The sequence below is a fragment of the Hemitrygon akajei genome, unplaced genomic scaffold, assembly GCF_048418815.1.
Source record: "Hemitrygon akajei unplaced genomic scaffold, sHemAka1.3 Scf000049, whole genome shotgun sequence".
NCBI classification, from domain to species: Eukaryota; Metazoa; Chordata; class Chondrichthyes; order Myliobatiformes; family Dasyatidae; genus Hemitrygon; species Hemitrygon akajei.
The window spans coordinates 2,647,926-2,667,708 of NW_027331935.1; positions in this window are offsets into that span (position 1 = coordinate 2,647,926).

A 19,783-nucleotide genomic window follows, 5' to 3' on the forward strand; every position below is an offset into this window, starting at 1 on the left:
AGGTAGATCGGGTAGTTAAGAAAGTGTATGGAGTGTTAACCTTCCTAAGTCGAGGGATAGAGCTTAAGAGTCGCGGGGTAGTGATGCAGCTGTATAAAACTCTAGTTAGACCACAGTTGGAGTATTGTGTCCAGTTCTGGTCTCCGCACTATTGGAAAGATGTGGAAGCATTGGAAAGGGTACAGGTATGATTTACCAGAATGCTACCTGGTTTAGAGGGTATGCATTGTGGTCAGAGATTAAAGGAGCTAGAGCTTTACTCTTTGGAGAGAAGGAGGATGAGAGGAGACATGATAAAGATATACAAGATATTAAGAGAAATAGAGTGGACAGCCAACGCTTCTTCCCCAGGGCACCACTGCTCAGTACAAGAGGACATGGCGTTAAGGTAAGGGGACGAAAGTTCAAGGGAGATATTAGATGAAGGTTTTTTACACAGAGAGTGGTTGGTGTGTTTTATGCAGTACCTGAGTCAGTGGTGGAGGCAGATACATGAGTGAAATTTAAGAGACTACTAGACAGGTATATTGAGGAATTTAAGGTGGAGGGTTATATGGAGGTAGGGTTTAAGGGTCGGCACAGCATTGTGGGCCGATTGTCCTGTACTGTGCTGTATTGTTCTATGTTCTATGTACTATGTCCTTTCCCACCTTCCCCTCTGAGCTGAGGGACCAGTCTCGGTGTTGGAAACGCAACCGTCCCCAGCAACAGTATCCAAGACAGTATACTTATTATTGAAGTTGGTGTTAGGGGTATGGAAAGGGGTCCAGAAGAGACCCTATAAACTGTGCTGTTTTTAAGAAGGGGGGGGGGGCATCCCGAGCAATGAGAGAGAGAGAGAGAGAGAGCGAGAGAGAGAGGGAGAGACAGAAATTGCCCTAAAGAATGATGATGTTAAGGATCCTCTGCTGATTGTTCACCTTCCACCTTTCAACCGTACTTGCCAGCTTGTACGGTTTCTGCAGAAAGTGATGGAAGGAGCAGGTTGATGGACAGCTGATGTCCAGCATGTGGAAATAAAAAGCAGATCCGCTGGGCCACAGACAGACACTCTGTCGGACACTGAATGAGCTTTGTGCACCCACGTGAAGGTGGAGTTTTGGAGGATAATTTCGGGGAAATCGATCAGTGGCTCACAGTGTGAAAAGGTGCGACTGGTGGGGAATTATTTTTGTGTCCACCCTTGCCTGGGTGATAATTTCACCACTGAAGAATGGTCGTACGTATCATGGTCATAGTCGGTAACCACAACAGGACTTCGGAAGACAACGGGAAGATCAACGGCATCACCTCTCACCCCTCTCTCTCTCTCTCTCTCTCTCTCTCTCTCTCTCTCTCTCTCTCTCTCTCTCTCTCTCTCTCTCTCTCTCTCTCTCTCTCTCTTCTACCTCCCTCCAACGTTACTCAACTAAATATGATGAAGTGAACTGAACTCTCTTCATCATCGTAAGATTGTATCCAATTACCCCTGGGTTTGAAAGAGCCTAGTTTTGTTCCTATTTCTACACATACATATATATCTATATCATTGCTAACCTGTTTGATATATTTGCATTTATATTACTGTATTGCGTAATTTACTAGTAAACATTATTAGTTTATAGCAATACCGGACTCCAGTGTGTTTTTCATTTCTGCTGGTTCTTTAACCCCGTCCCTGTGGATGCGTCCAAAATTGGGGCATATGTCCGGGGCTTTGAAGAAAATTGTGTGGGGGATTGTTTGAATTGAATGGGGTACATTCCCTTATTTTGATTTGGTTGTGTGGAAAAACAGCAGAAATGGAGTTTGAGGTTACTATGTTTATGGTGATGGTTTGGATGAGGCTAAGAGGGATGTAGTGATGGGAATCGCTCATAAGGTAAAGATTAAAGTGACCGCTCGCACGAGGAGGGCTCAGGTACAGCTGTTAAAAGCACAACATAATGTAGCCGAGGGGAAATTCAAAGAGGAGGCGTTGGAAATGTTTGTTGAGGGTAAAGCACTTACTGAGGCTGAGGTTCAGCTTCAGGCAGATAAAATGAAGTAAGAACATGAGTTCTGAGTAAAAAAAAACAGAAACTGGCGGCTGAGGAAGCAGAAAGGCAGAGAGAGGAGCAAAATAAAAATCCTGAAATTGTGACTTTAAAGGAGAGAGCTCTCACAGAAGAGGAGGTTCAGAGAGAGTCAGTAGGATATTAACTTAGAGATGGGGTGTTGATGAGGAAGTGGAGACCACCTACTGTGCTTGCAAATGGGGATTGGGCTATTGAACATCAAGTGGTGGTCCCGGAAGTTTACAGGGTTGAAATTTTAAACGTGGCTCATAGTATGTCTTTAGGTGGACACTTTGAAGTGGAAAAGCCAATAAATGAAATTGTTGAAGGAATTCTACTGGCCTAATTTAAGGAAGAAGGTTGTGAACTTGTCCAGGACTTGCCATATCTTTCAGGGTGCAGGAAAACCTAATCAGGTGATCCCAAAAGCACCATTTAGGCCGATACCTGTTTTTGGTGAACCATTTTCCAGGGTTATGGATTGAATGGGTCTATTGCCAAAGACTGCAGCTGGCTACGAGTATGTGTTAACCATCATGTGTGCTGTGTCTAGGTTCCATGGAATGGTGTCCCTGCAGAACATCAAGGTAAAAAACACTTATCAAATTCTCCACACCGGTAGGTCTAACTAAAGAGATTCAATCTGACCAGGGTAGTGACTTTACATCAAGAACATTCCAGGGGATAGTTAATGAGTTGAGAGTTAAGCATATTGTGTCACCTTTGACCTTACTCAGAGAGCAATGGTCAGGTCAGAAAGTAAATGTGATCAGGTGTTATCATGACTCCGACCTCGCACTAGTGAGTACTGTCATGACAACGGAGGAGATTGTCGTGGCTAGTACTGGAGGACAAAATCAATTTACTGAACTCCCTGTAGTTTTCATAAGACTCAGAAAGTCTGATGATTTTTGAAAAATTTTGATGGGAAAATTCAACATTTACAGTCAAAGCAGCAAAAAAATTGAAGATTTTAGTTAGCCGGCATAAAGGTTTATTCCCTGATATTCTCAGACTGTGCATGACGGCAGTGCATGACATCACTGTCAAGTCAGCCCAGCCGATTAAAAAGCATCCCGACAGAATGAACTTGGAGAAAAGCAAGCTGGTGGAAAAAAGAAATTGAGTACATGCTTGCAGCTGGTATCATTTGGCGATCTACCTCAAACTGGGCAGCGTCTTGTGTTCTTGCACCGAAACTGGACTGTAACGTGATATCCTGTACTGACTACAGGAAATTCAATGCCATCACAAAGACAGATGCTGATCCTATCCCGAGAGTAGATGATTACATTGATAAAGTGGGGTTGGCTAAGTACCTTACAGAAAATTGACTTGCTGAAAGGATATTGGTGTCTTCCTCTGACTGAAATGGCTAGAGAAATCACAGCGTTTGTCACACCTTCAGGGCTGTATGAATATAATGTTTAATCTTTCGGAATGAAAAATGCTTCAGGTACATTTAAAAGGATGATTGACTCGGTAATTAGAGGTTTAGAAAACACAGGGGTTTATATTGACGATTTAGTGGTCCGGAGTGACACGTGGGAAGAGCACGCTATGGCTGTGGGAAAATTGTTTGAGCAACTGTAACCTATATTGTGTTATCATCCCATATTCAGAACACCTGACTTTTCCAAACCATTCTCCATAGCAACAGATGCTAGTGACAAGGGTGCTGGAGCAGTATTATTGCAGAAAGGTGTGGATGACATTGAACACCCAGTGACTTATTTCTCCAAGAAATTTAATGTACACCAGAAAAAAACTATTCCACTATGGAAAAAGAGTTACTGCCACTTATTCTGTCTTTTCAACATTTCAAAGTTTGTATTTTACCTGCCCACAAGCCACAGATAGCTTACACAGATCATAATCCTTTAGTGTTTCTGGCTAATATGAAAAATAAGAACAGATGATTGTTGAATTGGAGTCTGATATTGCAAGAATATGACCTCGAAATTAGACATGTCAAAGGTACTGACAACATTATAGCCGATTATTTATCTAGTTGTTAAGTTTGAAACTGTACCTGTTTTACTCTGTTGTCTGTTGCTTACTCATGTATTGTTATAAACTCTGTAATTCACATTTAACCTGAAATTTTTCCCTCCGTAAAAATTTATTAAAAGGAGGGGGTGATGGGGGTCACCCTAGTATGGAAAGGGGTCCAGAATAGACACTATAAATGGTGCTGCTTTTAAGAGAGAGAGGGAGAGGCTTCCAGAGCAATGAGAGAGAGAGCGAAGCTGCTCGAAAGAATGATGTTATGGTTCCTCTGCTGATTGTTTACCTTTCACAAGGTTACTTGATTGCTTGTACGGTTTCTGCAGAAAGTGGTGGGAGGAGCAGGTTGATGGACAACTGGTTAATAACTTCAACGTTTCTGCATGTTCTGCATGTGCATGTAATGAGAGCAGTGTAACTGATCTCCTTCTACCTTAAGCCACAAACTTATCTCCTTCTCCTTGTTCACAGGTTATGGGAAGAAGGCCGTGGAGTCGGGGCTGAGGCAGAGGGTGGAAAGATCAGCCAGGATTGAATTCTGGAGCAGAGTTGATGGGGCCAGTTGGCCAAATTCTGCTGCTGTGTCTTATGGGCTTATAGATAGGTGTGTGGATCTGAGACTGTGAAGGGCTATGGTCCAGATTCTTTCTCCACAGTGTAACACCCCGGGAAATGTTTCACCGCTAACGTAATGTTCTCTCTGTAGAAGCAGTGTTTGAGTTATGGGGGAAAATAACAGGTGCTTTGGAATGAGAGCTGGCTCCTTTGTTTGGAGGGAGGTGAAGAGGGAAGACGCTGGAGAGAAGCAGTGGTAGGACTGGACACATTGGGGAAATTTTAATTAGATGGAGACAGGCGCCGAGATCGATGGAGGATCGATGAACTGAGCTCCAACTTGTGTACATTGACTGTTTAATTATAAGCAGCTCTTTGTTTTTTTAATCTTTCTTATCTTTACTAATCTTGCAGCTAATATTCACAAATATCTTTAATCGTATTCAGTGTGCTGTCTGATATTTCTGGGCATTGAGCTGTAACAGGGTAGCAAATTACACAGCATTCACACAAACCGGGTTTGGGGTGGGTGCGCTGCATCAGTCTCCCGGTCTTGGCGGGACCAGAGTGTGTCTTTCCTGCACTTACGCAGCCAAGGAAAGCAGCCGAGACCTAGGCACGTGACGGAGTGAGTTTTCAAATAAAAGACATTTCCACAACATCGGTGGACTGATGACCATTAGGTCCCTGGGGTTTATCAGCTCCCAGGAGTCGAGTTCTGTACTTCTGATCTTACAGTTGTAAATTTTATCATCTCTTTCTCGCTTATTTAGATTTCTAATGCTTTTGGAATCTATTTCCTTATGACACCTGTTGTGTCATTAATGGTATGGATTATCAACGGATAAATAGATGGATTATCATCTATCCTTCTGTTTTCCAAAGGAATACATGTTTTATATTTCAGCAAAAAGTTATGAAGGCGAGCAGACATAAGGAAATGAGTCTGATGAAAGTTTTCAGGTCGAATCGTTAACTGTTTACGAATTTCCATAGGTGATGCCTGGCCTCCAGAGTTCCTACTGCAATTTGTGCACGCTGCATGTGGATTTCCATCATCTGCAGATTTTCTCGCGTTTCTGATAAGAAATGAACCTTTAGTGGATGCGACCAAAGGGGTTCACCAAAGCACTAAATTGACTTGTATATTGTTTCACATACAAAATGCTGGAGGAACTCAGCAGACCAGCCAGCAACTCTGGGAAAAAATACAGTTGACATATCGGGCGAGACCCTTCGGAGAGAAAAAAAACTGAGGAGTAGATTTATAAATTGGAGGAGGAGTGAGGAAGGAGAGAAAATCCAGATGATAGGTGAATCCTGAAGAGGGAGGGATGAAGTACAGATGCTGGGAGGTTGATTGATGAAAGAGACAGAGGGCCACGGGAAAAAGGGGGAGGGGCAGATTTTCTCTTGTTTGTAAATTTAATTGTTTCTAAATCTTTTCGTGGTTTGCACACGGTCATTCAAAGACAACAAACAACTTGTGTTCCTACTGTCTCACCGGGATGATTTTAAAACCTCCCCGACACACCACAATGCAGCTTCGATCTTGGATAAACCAATGGGAAATCCTAACCGTGCCAATGATTTCAAAACAAAAACAGCGGCCGAACACATCATATCGCCGGCAGAAGACAGCCGGTGACTCCTGGATCCCTGACTCCAAAACAAAGACACTTCAACAAAAATGCTGTGTGAATGAATACTGTGAAACAAACATCAGAAGCGGCAGTATTCTCGCCGAGATCCCACTTAAAATTTCTATCACTTGTTCGATATATTTTCTGAATCGATTCATGCAGCCAAACAGCTGAGGGGCCTTTGGCTGACTTGGGCGGTGCAGGCTGTTATCCTGTGGGGCTCAGAATCTCTGTGCAAGCAGCTGCCTGCCCGCAGGGCGAATTCCAACTCACACATTCCTCAGGAGAGGGAGCGGCCTCTCTGCTGAAATCGGAGCAGCCGGCTCGGTAGCTTGCTATCAATCAATACTGAAGGAACTTGGTTTAATATATTGTTTAACCATTCCTTCTCCACGGAATGGCAGCAAAATCGATACAGAGATAACATTTATGTGATATCGAATCCCAGAGTGAATTAGTACCGTTAGAGTTGGTGCCCGAAATGCTGAGGGTTTATAATCTCTTTTTTCTTTTTTTTCGTGTTCCGTGCACTGCCCTGATTCCTCCAGGTTGTTACAGCCAAGGGTGTTAATAGGAACAAGGTCCCTCTGCCTATTAAATGCTCCCAATGGCGTTCACCTAAATTGCCTTTGACAACCAAGTCCGGCTCCTGGCCTGTACGTGTGGCTTAGCTACTGACCCTGACGGAACAGTTTCTACTGACAGGAGACGGGCAAGAGTCATAATAATTGCCGTTTCGGGCAGATGTGGCTCGTCAGCCGCGGTTGACAGTTCGTCGTGAAGGAATTCCCTGCTCTCAAACCTCCACCACCTTATGGCTGAATCTACTCATGCGAAAGGATTCGATAGTAAACACAGAGGGAAAGCTCCGGAGCTGCAGTTCCTAAATTGACTTCAACCCTGACTGGCAACTGCTGCGACGCTGCCGGTGCCAAACTGTATGGATCTCTGCCGATCCTTGCTGTTCATTATGCGCGTGGAGCGGGGCAGCCTGCTACATGGGCAACAGCTTGCTCTCCGTATCGTACTGACCTGGTTTGCGTATCTAGACAGCTAGGGCACAACATCGATGCTCAACTCTGGCCGACAGAGGCCCTCACCTCACACTGCCCTACGAAAGGGACCCAAATAGTCGAGTGTCAGATTGTGCCCCGTGACCCTTGACTGACCCCACACCGCGTCTGTGGGAGAGGGATGCAGCAGGACTGGTAGAACCACTGACATCCTCGGCCTGGGGAAGAGGTGGACACCGCAGTCCTGGTTCCACCCACCTGACACAGCTGTCGGGTCTGGCTTTGGTGGCGGTGCAGAGGAGGTTCACCGGGTTGATTCCTGAGATGGGGGGCGGGTGGTGATTAGACTACGGGGAACTATTGATTCACCTGGGACTGTACTCGCTGGAATTCAGAAGATTGAGAAGAGATCTGATAGGTACATATAAAAATATAACAGGGGTGGAAAAATAGAGGCAGGAAAGTTTTTTTTTCCCAGTGTTAGGAAAGACTAGAATGAGGATGCATAGTCTCAAGATTCGAGGAGTAGATTTAGGATGGAGATCATCTTTCCCAGAGAGTGAAGAATTCTCCGCCCGATAAAGCAGTTGAGGATACCTCAGTAAATATATTTAAGACAAGGTTGGATAGATGTTTGCATACTAGGGGAATTCAGGGTGATGGGGAGAAGGCAGGCAGGTGGAGATGAGTTCATGGTCAGATCAGCCATGACCTTACTAATGGCAGAGCCGGCTCGACGGGGCAGATGGCCGACTTCTGCTCCTATTACCTGTGTTCTTACTTCTTATCTTCGACCGGAGCGGGTCGGACCGTGGGCTGAGGAGGAGGAGTACAGCGAACAGGGGAATCCCTGAGGGGAACGAGGTGAAACACATGCAGAACTATAAAAAGCTGCGTTAACCTTACCTCACGTCCGCATTTATCTTCTCAGTTGATTTCTGGGCCGATCTCACAAGTTATCTCCTTATTATTCAATCCCAGCTGTCCCCAACCTGGCGCCCACGGATAATGGTAGGGGTCCATCGCATCTAATCGGTCGGGAAAGCTTGCTCGACCCCAAACGTGGAACGGACGTCCTCTCGTTAAAGTCTGCAAGTCCCAGGCTGTGAATTCGAGCCGCCCACGCTCTGCGAGATACGAAGCTCCGCCCAGCAGGTCCCGTCCTGCCCGGGGCAAGACGAGTTTCACCTTAAACGTCCCAGCACAGAGTCACCTGCTCATTCGGAATCAAGTCAAAGCCCTTCCCCAGCTTCCTCCCACTTCAAGTGTGAACAAGATATGTCAAGTCCTTTGCTAAACAATTGCAGGGAATTCAGCAAAAACTAATCTGTAAATCAATTTCCTTGTTTCTTTTTGAGTTTAATTACAGAAGTTTGGCTATAAAATTCATGTTATTTTGCATGCATTTTTTTTGCTGTAAAAGTGGTCGCGGAATCCCCGCCCCTTAAGTCACCCCCGTGTAAGATAAGGCATACGAAAGAGGAACTGTCCAATACGGGGTACGGAGGTCTCAGAGGGTTAGGAAACTCCCAGAGAAGTTGGCCTATGTTGCACCTGAGGAACAGCGCGTGAGGTTTACTGTTTGGGAAGCAATGTCACTGTTTGTGCCTGGGTTAGGGTTTGGTAAGTAACAATGTAACAATGGGTTACATTGTTTACTATCTATTGTGCTGTAGAAGTAATTTAGCTTTCATCTGAAGAAGGAAGTCGTAAGGATTTAAATTCCAATTCTCTTCAACGCATTCCAGTCCAGTTGGGGTCAACCGCCATTTATCCAAGCCCAGCTGTTACTTCACATTACCCAGTCATTTAAAGTGGGTGCGTGGACTGGTGTGATTCGCAGTTATCGAGGATCAGATACCCTCGGCCTTGCACTGGGAACGTCAGACATTGAGGTTGGCGAGTGCGAATGGGTATGGATGGTCATATCCATAGACAAATGAGTGTTTAGTATTTCAGATAGTTCCACGACTTACATCTTGCTGGGTCAATGAGGTACTGACTCGCTTTACACTAAAACCTGCTCCACACCTCCTCCATATTCTAATGTCCCGAAGATACTGATCGGTAGGACAATTTGCCTGGGGAGAACACCTGGGAGATCAGAAGGTGAATGTGAACTGGAGTCTGGACTGGAGACACTACAGTCGGCTCTAGCTTGTGTTCAGGACGTCCCCTTATTATTGAATTGAAGCACTGAGGTGAATAGATATTTCACCGCGCTGCTAACCTGCTCCCTGAATTTCAATGAATCACGGCATATACAAATGTGAACTGCCACTGCGGAAATGGGAATCTGAGGAGTTTTGTAGTGTTAAGAAGTGTGAGTTCATGGAATTGATTGTGGGATAATGTGCATAATGAAAGATACCTCCTCAGAATACACAAAACAGTTGGGTTTATGGAAGATGGGCTGAAGCAAGAAGGGAAGGAATTATGTTGGCACGCGTGGAGCTAGAGTCCGGATTAAAGTCACTGTTGATCCCTTTGGCTTCAGCTCAGGATGCGTCTTTGTTAGTGATTGGGAAGCAACAATGTGACCGGATATTTCACCGCGCCGATAACCTGCTCCCTGAATTTCGACTGAGTCACTGCATAGATAAATGTGTTCGTGCAGCAGCTGAAATCCCTCAGCAAGTACGCCACGTAGTGAAAGATCCACTCAGAATCTCTGAAATCGAGTCCTTTTCCAGAAACCTGGTAATACATAACGTTTGCCACGCACGTCATCCACAGGAGGATGAAGCTGCCGGAGAGAGTGAAGAGTAAAACTATAGACCTCTTCCTGCTCTCCATCTCCTGGTCACTGCGGTCCTCCCTCTTGTTCTGACCCTTCAGACCTTTACGAATCCGGCTGGCTACTAAAATGTACCGAACTGTCAGAGTGTTGAGCAGCAGGATTACAGCGAAAGGGAGGAAGGGGGTTAAAACCATATCGATCCAATCATAAACAACCCATCCAGGGTCACTGAAATAATTGCCCATGGTTACACAGCCCCACGGTACGTTGTCGATGATTACCCATGGTTCCCGCACGAAGTACCGGGGAACGTTTTTCAGACAAAACAGTACGCCTGTTGATGTTATAACCACAGCCGCAGTTTTTCCGGTACAATATTTTGTTTTCAGTTTCTGGCAGCAAATGGCGACAAATCGATCAAATGTGAAAATAACGGTAAACCAGACTGAACAGTGTGTGGATGTGTACGTCAGAACATCGATGACGCTGCACACAGGGGTGATGCGCAGAAAACTCCACGGGAAATAATGCCAACTGATTCGATACATAATCACCTTGGTGATAATGGTCAGTAGATCCGCCGCTGCCATGGCCACCAGGTAGCGAGTGGTGCAGGTGGAGAGACCGCACTTTCCCCGGAGCAGAATCACAATCGCCACTACATTCACTGAAAAGAGATGAGTCAGAGAGTATGTGAGTGAGTGTGTTTGTATGTGTGTGTGTGTGTGTGTGTGTGTGTGTGTGTGTGTGTGTTTGTGTGTGTGTGTGTGTGTGTGTGTGTGTGTCCGTGTGTGGGTGTGTAGGACAGCAAGAAAGAGAAGAAAACTGACACGGCAGTTTACTGAACAGATTTTCCTGTAAGTAACACGAGATCCGATTTCAGCTACAGTTCAGGAGTCTAGAGTCGGTGAACGGCTGCTAATCTAGTAAAATTCACGAGCCACCCTCTCAGTGAACGGCCTTCTTCCTTGTGGAGGTCAGATAAGTGGGTAATTGACAGGGATAAATGCGTTCTGCGGGAAATGCAACGAAGGGTGCAATTCCGATTCCTGCCGCTGGTGGGAACAGTTTTATTGAATTTATCGTGACCGACCCGGGCTCTGCAATCTCAGCATCTGCTGGGGCCGAGAATGGATAAAGAGGGAAACAACACATTCGGAATAAGGAAGGACATCATCAGATCCAGGAGGGTTCATGGAAATCAACAAGTACTCATCGTTTCATGCAGAGACCGTTCTTCAGAACGAAGCAGTACCTCAATTTTCGGCGGATCTCAGAGCGATAGTGGGGACAACAGTAATCAGAGGCTGAGTGCCTCAGTTATACTGGTTTAATTATCCAGCGCAGTTCAATTCAATAACACACGGCAGCAGATCCTTGCCAGTGGTTCATGTGAACAGATGCAATTATTGACCAACAAACGGTAGAATCTGACAGTGACAGTCAGCACACGGAAACGTGAAACACACCAACAGGGGTTCATTCTGTTCAATAACTCAGAAGCAGTGAACACAGAGTGCACACCTTTCCTGAGAGCTGCCTGTCACAAACATTGGTTCCTGTTTTTAAAGGCAGGGAAACGACCGAGTGGCTCCCATGAGTTAGAGGAGAGACAGGGGGTTAATTTCATTTTCATTAAGCATGTAAAATCAGAATGTTGAATTTACAGGATCGATATCTCTGACCGACATTTGTTCAATGATTATTAAGTTGCAAACTGGTAAAATGCCCATAAAGAGGATCAAACCGGTTAATACACAGAAATACCAAAGCAGGAATTGTTGCAGTTACTTACCAGGAACTCCAATGACGGCAATAAACACGAACAGTATTTTCTCCAGGTTCAAGTACCTATCCAACATTACAGGCATTTTCTGTCCAGTGATGTGTCCCCTGTGCTACAGGCGATCTCCCGAAATGAAAAGATGAGACAGCACACGCCTGGGGTTTTGAATTAACATTTGGGTAATCCACAGGGACAGTTTTCGAAAGAGTTTCAAACGAAGATTCTTAAATTATTTGCAAACCAATTACTTCAGAGAAATAATTCCCGTGGTGATAGAATGTGGTTAAATTAATGAATTGTTTTTTTAACCATTTGAGTGAGTTAGTTTGTCTCAACAAAGATGTCTGAACATTTGCGGTGGCTTATCGACTAAATGTGTTTCTACTGTAAATATATACTTCCAAGAAACCAATTGTCAGACACACAGTATTAAACTAAATTAATTAATTATAGCTTATGAAATCGTATTGAACCACTTAATGTTAACATTGCCCTGAAGAGTATAAACTCCTGCTGTGGTTTGAGTTTGGGTGACTCCACCAAGAGGGTCACCAAAAAAATGTCTGTTTGTAGTGATGAGAAAAGCTATTCAAATCCACTAATCCCTGCAATTTCTTCAACGACTTAGTCACAGTCAGAGCATTTGGAGTTCCTTCCTAACCTTATGCATGGCTTTAAAACTCAGCAATCTAATGGGGGGGGGTGGGAGATACTTTTTTATTATGTAATGCCCTGGTTTATATATTTACTGCTATGATGTAGGTTTTTCAATTATCTGGTCCATAAGAACGGAGTGAAATTATCATAAGAACGAAAATGTGGAAAGTGTGCCTTCAAATATGATGTAGAAGAACTGGGGAGGTGGGGAAGTTTTTACATGAGTAGCACTAAGGTTGGTCTTGGGGATTTTGTTCGGCGGCAGAAGAAGGGAGTAGGCGCTAGAAAGAGTCAGTCATAGGACTCGATCTGCTGGGGAAGCAATTGTTCGAGATATATTACGAGTAACGTTCGGAAGGTGGTGTGAGCTTTCACGCTGACTGAGGGCTTAGTTCATCAGTGACGTGAAGTTCAAGGTGAGTTCTAAGTTTTGCACAATTCTTTGCTGAATTACGACGGGCCCTTATCGTTCACTTTTTTTAAAAACTAATCCTTAAGTTAAGATTCATAAATGTAATTTCTTTAATCATATGAAGGATACAGTCTGTGATTTCGTAGTACTAATTTGTAACAGCGTAGAAACTTACAGAGCATCCTCATGCTGGGTTAGAAATACAGAACAGCTGAAAACCTACAGCGCAATGTAGGCCACAATGCTGTGCCGAACATCTAATTAGTTTAGAGGTTACCTAGAATTACCTATAGAACTATATTTTTCAAAGCTTCATGTAGATATCCAAAAGTCTCTAGAAAGACCCTATCGTATCCGCCTCCACCACCATCGCCGGCAGCACATTCCACGCACTCGCCACTCTCTCTGACAAAAATCAAAACAAACAATTACCCTTGCCATCTCCTCCGTACCTACTTCCAAGCATGTTAAAACCGTGCCCTCTCGGTTTAGCTTTTTTAGCCCTGGGAAAAAGCCTCTCACTATTCACACGATCAATGCCTTTCATCATCTTATATACCTTTTCATATCAATTCTCATCCTCCGTGGTTCCAAGGAGAAGAGGCCGAATTCACTGAGACTATTCTCATTAGGCATGCTCCCCAATGCGTGCAATGTCCTTGTAAATCTCCCCTGCGCACCTTCTGTGTGAGGCGACCTGAATTCAGCACAGTACTCCAAGTGGGGTCTGACCAGGGTTCTATATAGCTGTAACATTATCCGCACGATAAGGCCTCAAGTGAATGGTATCCTATGAGAAGAGGAGCTTCTGGCTTTCAGATTACCTGTTTACTCTGTATCAAATAGAAGTTGGCGTTTTAACTTAACATTGTTATCTGATAAAAAAATTCTAAAGTTTTTGGAAAACCATATTAATTTTTTCTTTAAAGTAAATTTTAAACGAGATACTGCTAGTACTATAGTCTGGGATACATTTAAAGCATATATTCGTGGAGAAATTATCTCTTGCTGTACCTATATAAAGAAAAAAAAGCTGACAAAGAAAGGTCTGACCTAGCAGCGATATTAAAAGATCTTGATCGAAAGTATGCCCTATCTCCAGATCCAAGTATATATAATAAGCGTATTGAGATCCAATCCAAATATAATCTTCTGCTGACTTACCCAACTGAACGACAGCTGTTGATAGATAAAACTCGATTTTACATTCACGGGGATAGAACAGGTAGTTTATTAGCCAATCGCTTATAATATTTGACAGTTAATCGTCGAATCACAGATTTTTTAATAGATAATGGTACTAAGATATCCGACCATTCTGAAATTAACAACGTATTTAAAGACTTTTACCTTAAGTTGTATCAGTCTGACTCTTCTTCAGATGATACCTACATGAATGCTTTTTTTCAGTAATATCAACATTTCTACATTGTCTGCTGATAGCGTAACACAGTTAGATCAGCCTATTTCTAATGAAGAAGTGGCTGAGGCTATACGTGCTTTACATTCTGGTAAGACCCCAGGACCTGATGGCTTTCCTGGGGAGTATTATAAAACTTTCACGACGTTACTTACACCTTATTATCCTCTGTTTTATCAGAGACCTTTAAATTAGGTAAACTCCATCAATCTTTTTATGAAGCTTTTATTTCTCTTATTCTTAAAAAGAATACAAATCCAGCTGAACGTTCTTCTTCCGACCGATTTCTTTATTAAATGTTGATGCAAAAATTTTATCCACATTCTTAGCTCGAAGACTTGAAAATATTTTAACATCTATTACATGATCAGACAGGATTTAATAAAAATCGTTGCTCACATTTTAATATACGTCGGTAATTGAATGTGATATATTCACCATCCAAAAAAATCAGAATGCATATTGTCCTTAGATGAAGAAAAAGCCTTCGATAGCATTTTGTGGAAATATCTTTCTAAGACCTTAGAAAAGTTTAATTTTGGGCCTAATTGTATTCGTTGGGTTAAATTAATTCACTTGTCTCCTACTGCCAGGTTATTACTAACTCTCAAATTTCTAAGCCCTTTAATTTACAGCGGGTAACTAGACAAGGATGCCCTCTTAGTACTTTTTGCTTTAGCTATAGAACCCTTAGCAATAGCATTTCGAGAATCTAAGGACATTTCTGGCATGGCAAGGGAAGGTATGACTCATAAAATTTCGTTATACGCTGATGATATTTGACTTTTTATCTCTAACACTGAAACTTTCTTTCTTTAATTTTCCAGTTTAGTTTTTTTCAGGATATAAGCTGAACTTACATAAAAGTGAGCTACCTCCTTTAAATGAACTAATGTCATCAAACGCCAAATTTTCGTTCCAAGTTGTTACAAGTCAATTTACATATTGACTTGTAACAATTACTAAAAACTAACGAATTTATTTAAAGAAAACTTAAACTCTTTATTGAATTATGTGAAAAAGAATCTTTCTAAATTGTCTTCTCTTTCGTTATCCCTAATTGACCGAATTAATTCGATTAAAATGAAGATTCTTCCTAAATTTTTGTATCTTTTTCAGGCAGTACATATTTTTATTCCTGAGACCTACCTTGATTTTTTGGATTCAATTTTAACATCTTTGGAATGATAAACAAGCTCGTTTAAGTAAAGTTTACCTACAAAGAAATAAAGAGATGGGTGGATTAGCCCCACACAATATTGGGCTGCCAATATAAGGTATACTACTTTTAGGTGCTATTATATTTATCGTTAAGATTGCCCATCATGGGTCTCCTTAGAAGTCAATTCTGTAAAAAATTCCTCTATTGTCTCTCTTCTTGGATCATACTCTTCGTTTACAGTAAGTAAAACAACAGATGATATAATTGTTAAGCAAAGTTTAAGGATCTAATCTCAATTGAAAAATGTTTTTGGTTCAGTGTATTTTCCATTATCACCTCCCATTCTCCTTAATTATTTTATCCCTTCCATGACGGACAAAGTCTTTAAGGATTGGGATGAACTAGGTATTAAGTGTTTTGGGACCTGTTTATCTCAGGGTCTGTTGCTTCATTTGACCAATTGTCAACTAAATTTGCACTGACAAAGGCACATTTTTACAGATACCTTCACATTAGAGGTTTCTTATGTTCCCAATCAACTACTTTCCTATAGGTCGGGATAAAAAATTACTGGACGATCTTTTAAATTAAAAAAAACTTTTGCTAATGGCTCTATTACCGATATCTATAACTTGTTGATTGATTTTAAGCAAGACTTTTTAGATAAAATAAAAAAAAGCTTGGGAGGATGACCTAAATTGTCAGATTTCTGATGAAAGATGGAATAAAATTCATAAACGGGTTAATAAATCATCTTTCTGTGCTCGTCATTCCCTTTACAATTTAAAGTTGTTCATCGAGCTTACATTTCTAAACAGAAGCTGTCCAGTTTTTATCCGAACGTTTCTCCACTTGGATATAAATGCAACTCTGCTGATGCCTCTTTAATTCATATGTTTTGGTTTTGTCCTAAAATTGAAAAGTGTTGGCGGGAAGTATTCCAAGCCTTCTCACGACTTTTTAGGGTCCAATTTGACCCAAATTCCCTTACCTCCTTGTTTGGTATTATTGCAAATGAAGATATAACTTTAAATACCTACAGGTTTTATTTTTTACCTCTCTTTTAGCAAGTAGAGCAATCTTGCTTAAATGGGACGAGTCTATCCCTCCTAGACATCTTCAATGGCTCCGTGATACTATGCCTTTTTTAAATTTAGAGAAGATCCGCTGCTCAGTCTTACATTCGAAACAATCCTTTTTATGATATCTGGGGACCTTTCCTAAATTACTTTTCCAATTTATAAAGCTCAACAGTGCACAGACTTTTATGTATATTTCTATCTTGTCTTCTTAAGAAAATGTGTTCTTTTTCTAATTATCCATTATCATCCATCAGCTTTTTTCTTTGGTAGTTGATAGTGAGTTGATTTTTATATAAAATATTCTATTATGATATATAACCTATCTTTAAATTTTTGATTACGGAGTGGCATACCTTTATGGGATGTGCTATAATATTTTGATCAATTTTATTACAATATATGAATGTACACACTTTATGTTGAGGTGTATCTATGTGCTACACTCTGTAAATCTTATTTCTTTCTTCTGAAAAAAATACTGTAAATATATATATATTATATTACCATAATCCCCAACAAAACTTCTAGAATGAAATGATGAAACAATGAAATAATAACTTGCTCCGAAAAGTTCAACAGCTTCCGTACTGAGATCTCTATCCTGTTTGTTACACGGTAATGTGGAATTCTCCTCAGTGCGGAGATATCGCTGGTCATTAATGTATGAAGGAAAATAAAAACGCTGTGATAAAGACCTCGATGATTACCCATGGGATGATGTGAGGCAAGGAGCTGAAACGAAGCCGGAGCAAAAGTATGTTTAACTGAGAATTGGGTAGAATTGCAGCAGCAAGCTAAATTACAGCGGGACTGATTAGTGAAGCAATAATGTTTGCCATGATGTTATGAACCGTCTTGAAGAGAAGTTGTAAACATTAATTAGAAGTTTACATATTTGTGAGGAAGGTGGGTGCAAGGACCGTGGAAATAATGCATTTGAATCAACTTTAGAGTGCTTGTGGAAGAAAAGAGTGAGTGATAAGAAGCAATAAAGTTCACAGCGAAGTGGAAGGACGAGTAAAGTATTTACTGATTTACACTCATTCTAAGTGTAATATCGAACTTATTACCAGAAAAGGAACGTAAAACTGAAGATCAAATGAAGAGTCTGCAGCCGATAAGAAAGCTGCTGGGCCAACATCACCATTTACAGAGAAATAATAAGCAGGTCTGGATTTGAAACAGGAGGTCAGTGGTGGACGCAGCGACGCAGCTCCGAATGGCTATGGTAATGAAAGTCAGCCTATTTCCAAACATCTCCTGCCAGCATACAACCAAAGAACCTAGTACTATTGTCACTAATCCGAACCCCTTCCGCATTTGCAATCAGAGAGAAAGGGGCAGAAATCTGAATGAATAATGTCACATGCACTACATCCTTTTTTCCCTCAGAATCTGAGGAATATTGATCATGATATTAGGACATTACTACCCGCGGATAATCATAGTGAGCTGTTAGAGGCAACTGATGACTAGAGAGCAGAGTAATGTCAAGGTACATATGACCCTATGTGAACATATCGAAAGACCACAGCACATAGCTGCTTAATGAAGCGTCAGAATTATATTCGTAACATTCTACTTTTTCAAAAATACAAGGATTGAGGACTAAGTGAAGAATGAAAGAATCCGTTAAGTTACTTTTGGATGTTAGCAGAGGATACCGCTAGCCGTGCTAACCAACGCAACCATGCGAGAGGCAAGCATAAAAACAGAAAAACTTATAGGAACAAGGAGAGGACATTTAGCTCATCGAGCCCGTTCCGCCATTTAATAAGTTCGTGGCCAATCTGACCATGGACACATCGCCACCTACCTGTTTTTCCCCCTTAACCCTTAGTTCCCCTGTTTTGCAAAATTCTATCCGACCTGGTCTTATATATATTTCCTGGTGTAGTCTGAAGTGCTTCACTGCGCACAGAATTCTACCGATTCACCACTCTCTGGGAAAACACTTCCTCCTGATCTCTGGCCAATATCTACATTCTGCATCTTGAGGTTGTGTCCCCTAGTTCTGGTTTCATCTACCAGTGGAAACAACTTTCCTGCCTCTATCTTATCCATTCCTTTCTTGGTTTCATATGTTTCTATGTCCTATAACTCCAGGCCACAGTCTTCAAATGAACTCAGAAAAGGAAGAAGAAAGATATTAAAGATAGAAATAGAGCGGAATCAGAAGATGCAAGCAAAAGACTGTTCGTTAGGCGCTATCATCCTAAACTCCTCCCTTCGATTATAAGGGAGGTAACATAATAAAGGAAACTACCTTCACTCCATCTTTAAGGCAGTAATGACCATCTTTACGGATGGGTGGGGGGGGGAGCGCTTGTGGCCAGGCTACAAGTACAGTGTGCGAATATGTTACATCAACGGTGGTGATGGGAATTATGAAAGCTGATAATATACAACAATTTGTTCATTTAATTGCAATCCTATCTTTGGTCAGTCATTGGGAGTGAGAAAACGTTTAAGTCGTTGGAGATTTGGTGACATCGTGACGTCATCTTCTAGATATGTTTCTAATAATTTGCGGACAGTACATAACTTACAGCGTCCATTTGTTTTAGACTGGAAAGGATTTCCTCGCAGCACACAGGAATCTGGAATGCCTTTAATATTGTTTGATCCCACTGTCCTTACACACAACGAGGTATATAGACGCAGTAAAGAGTTATAACGTGTACACTACAAAGTGCTGTGTGAAATTATAAGGGGGGTAACGCATTAAATAATATACCTTCGCTCCATCAGTAAAGTAATGAAGGCGGTAATTCCGGACTGGATTTTGGTGGGGCAATTTTCCCAGTACAGTGCCCAAACCTATTCATTCATGTGGTGGGGACGGAGATCATTAAGTTTGATACTGTGCAACAAAAGGCTAATTTACTCTGAATCCTCTCCTTGGTCAGAGATTGGTGAGAGACAGTGGACGCCGCTGGAGATTTAATGACGCGGTGACGCCATTTTTAAATAGGTTGAATATTAACCTGCGGAAGATACATGAATTCCAGCGTCCATTTTCTTTAGACACGAAGAGATTTCTTAAATGTTGTATGATTCTAATTATAAATTACTTGATCACTGTTCAACACTTAAAAGTTGTTTGGATTGTGAACAGATTGAGAATATCGAATATTTCACAAGGACTGAACATTTGTGAGTTCAGTTGAAAGAGAAACAGAGTTAATGCGTGCGTGAATGAACGGAAGGCAGTCGTGTGATTGTTAGCATTGTATTGAACGGATATTTGAATTAATCTTTCGTATTACC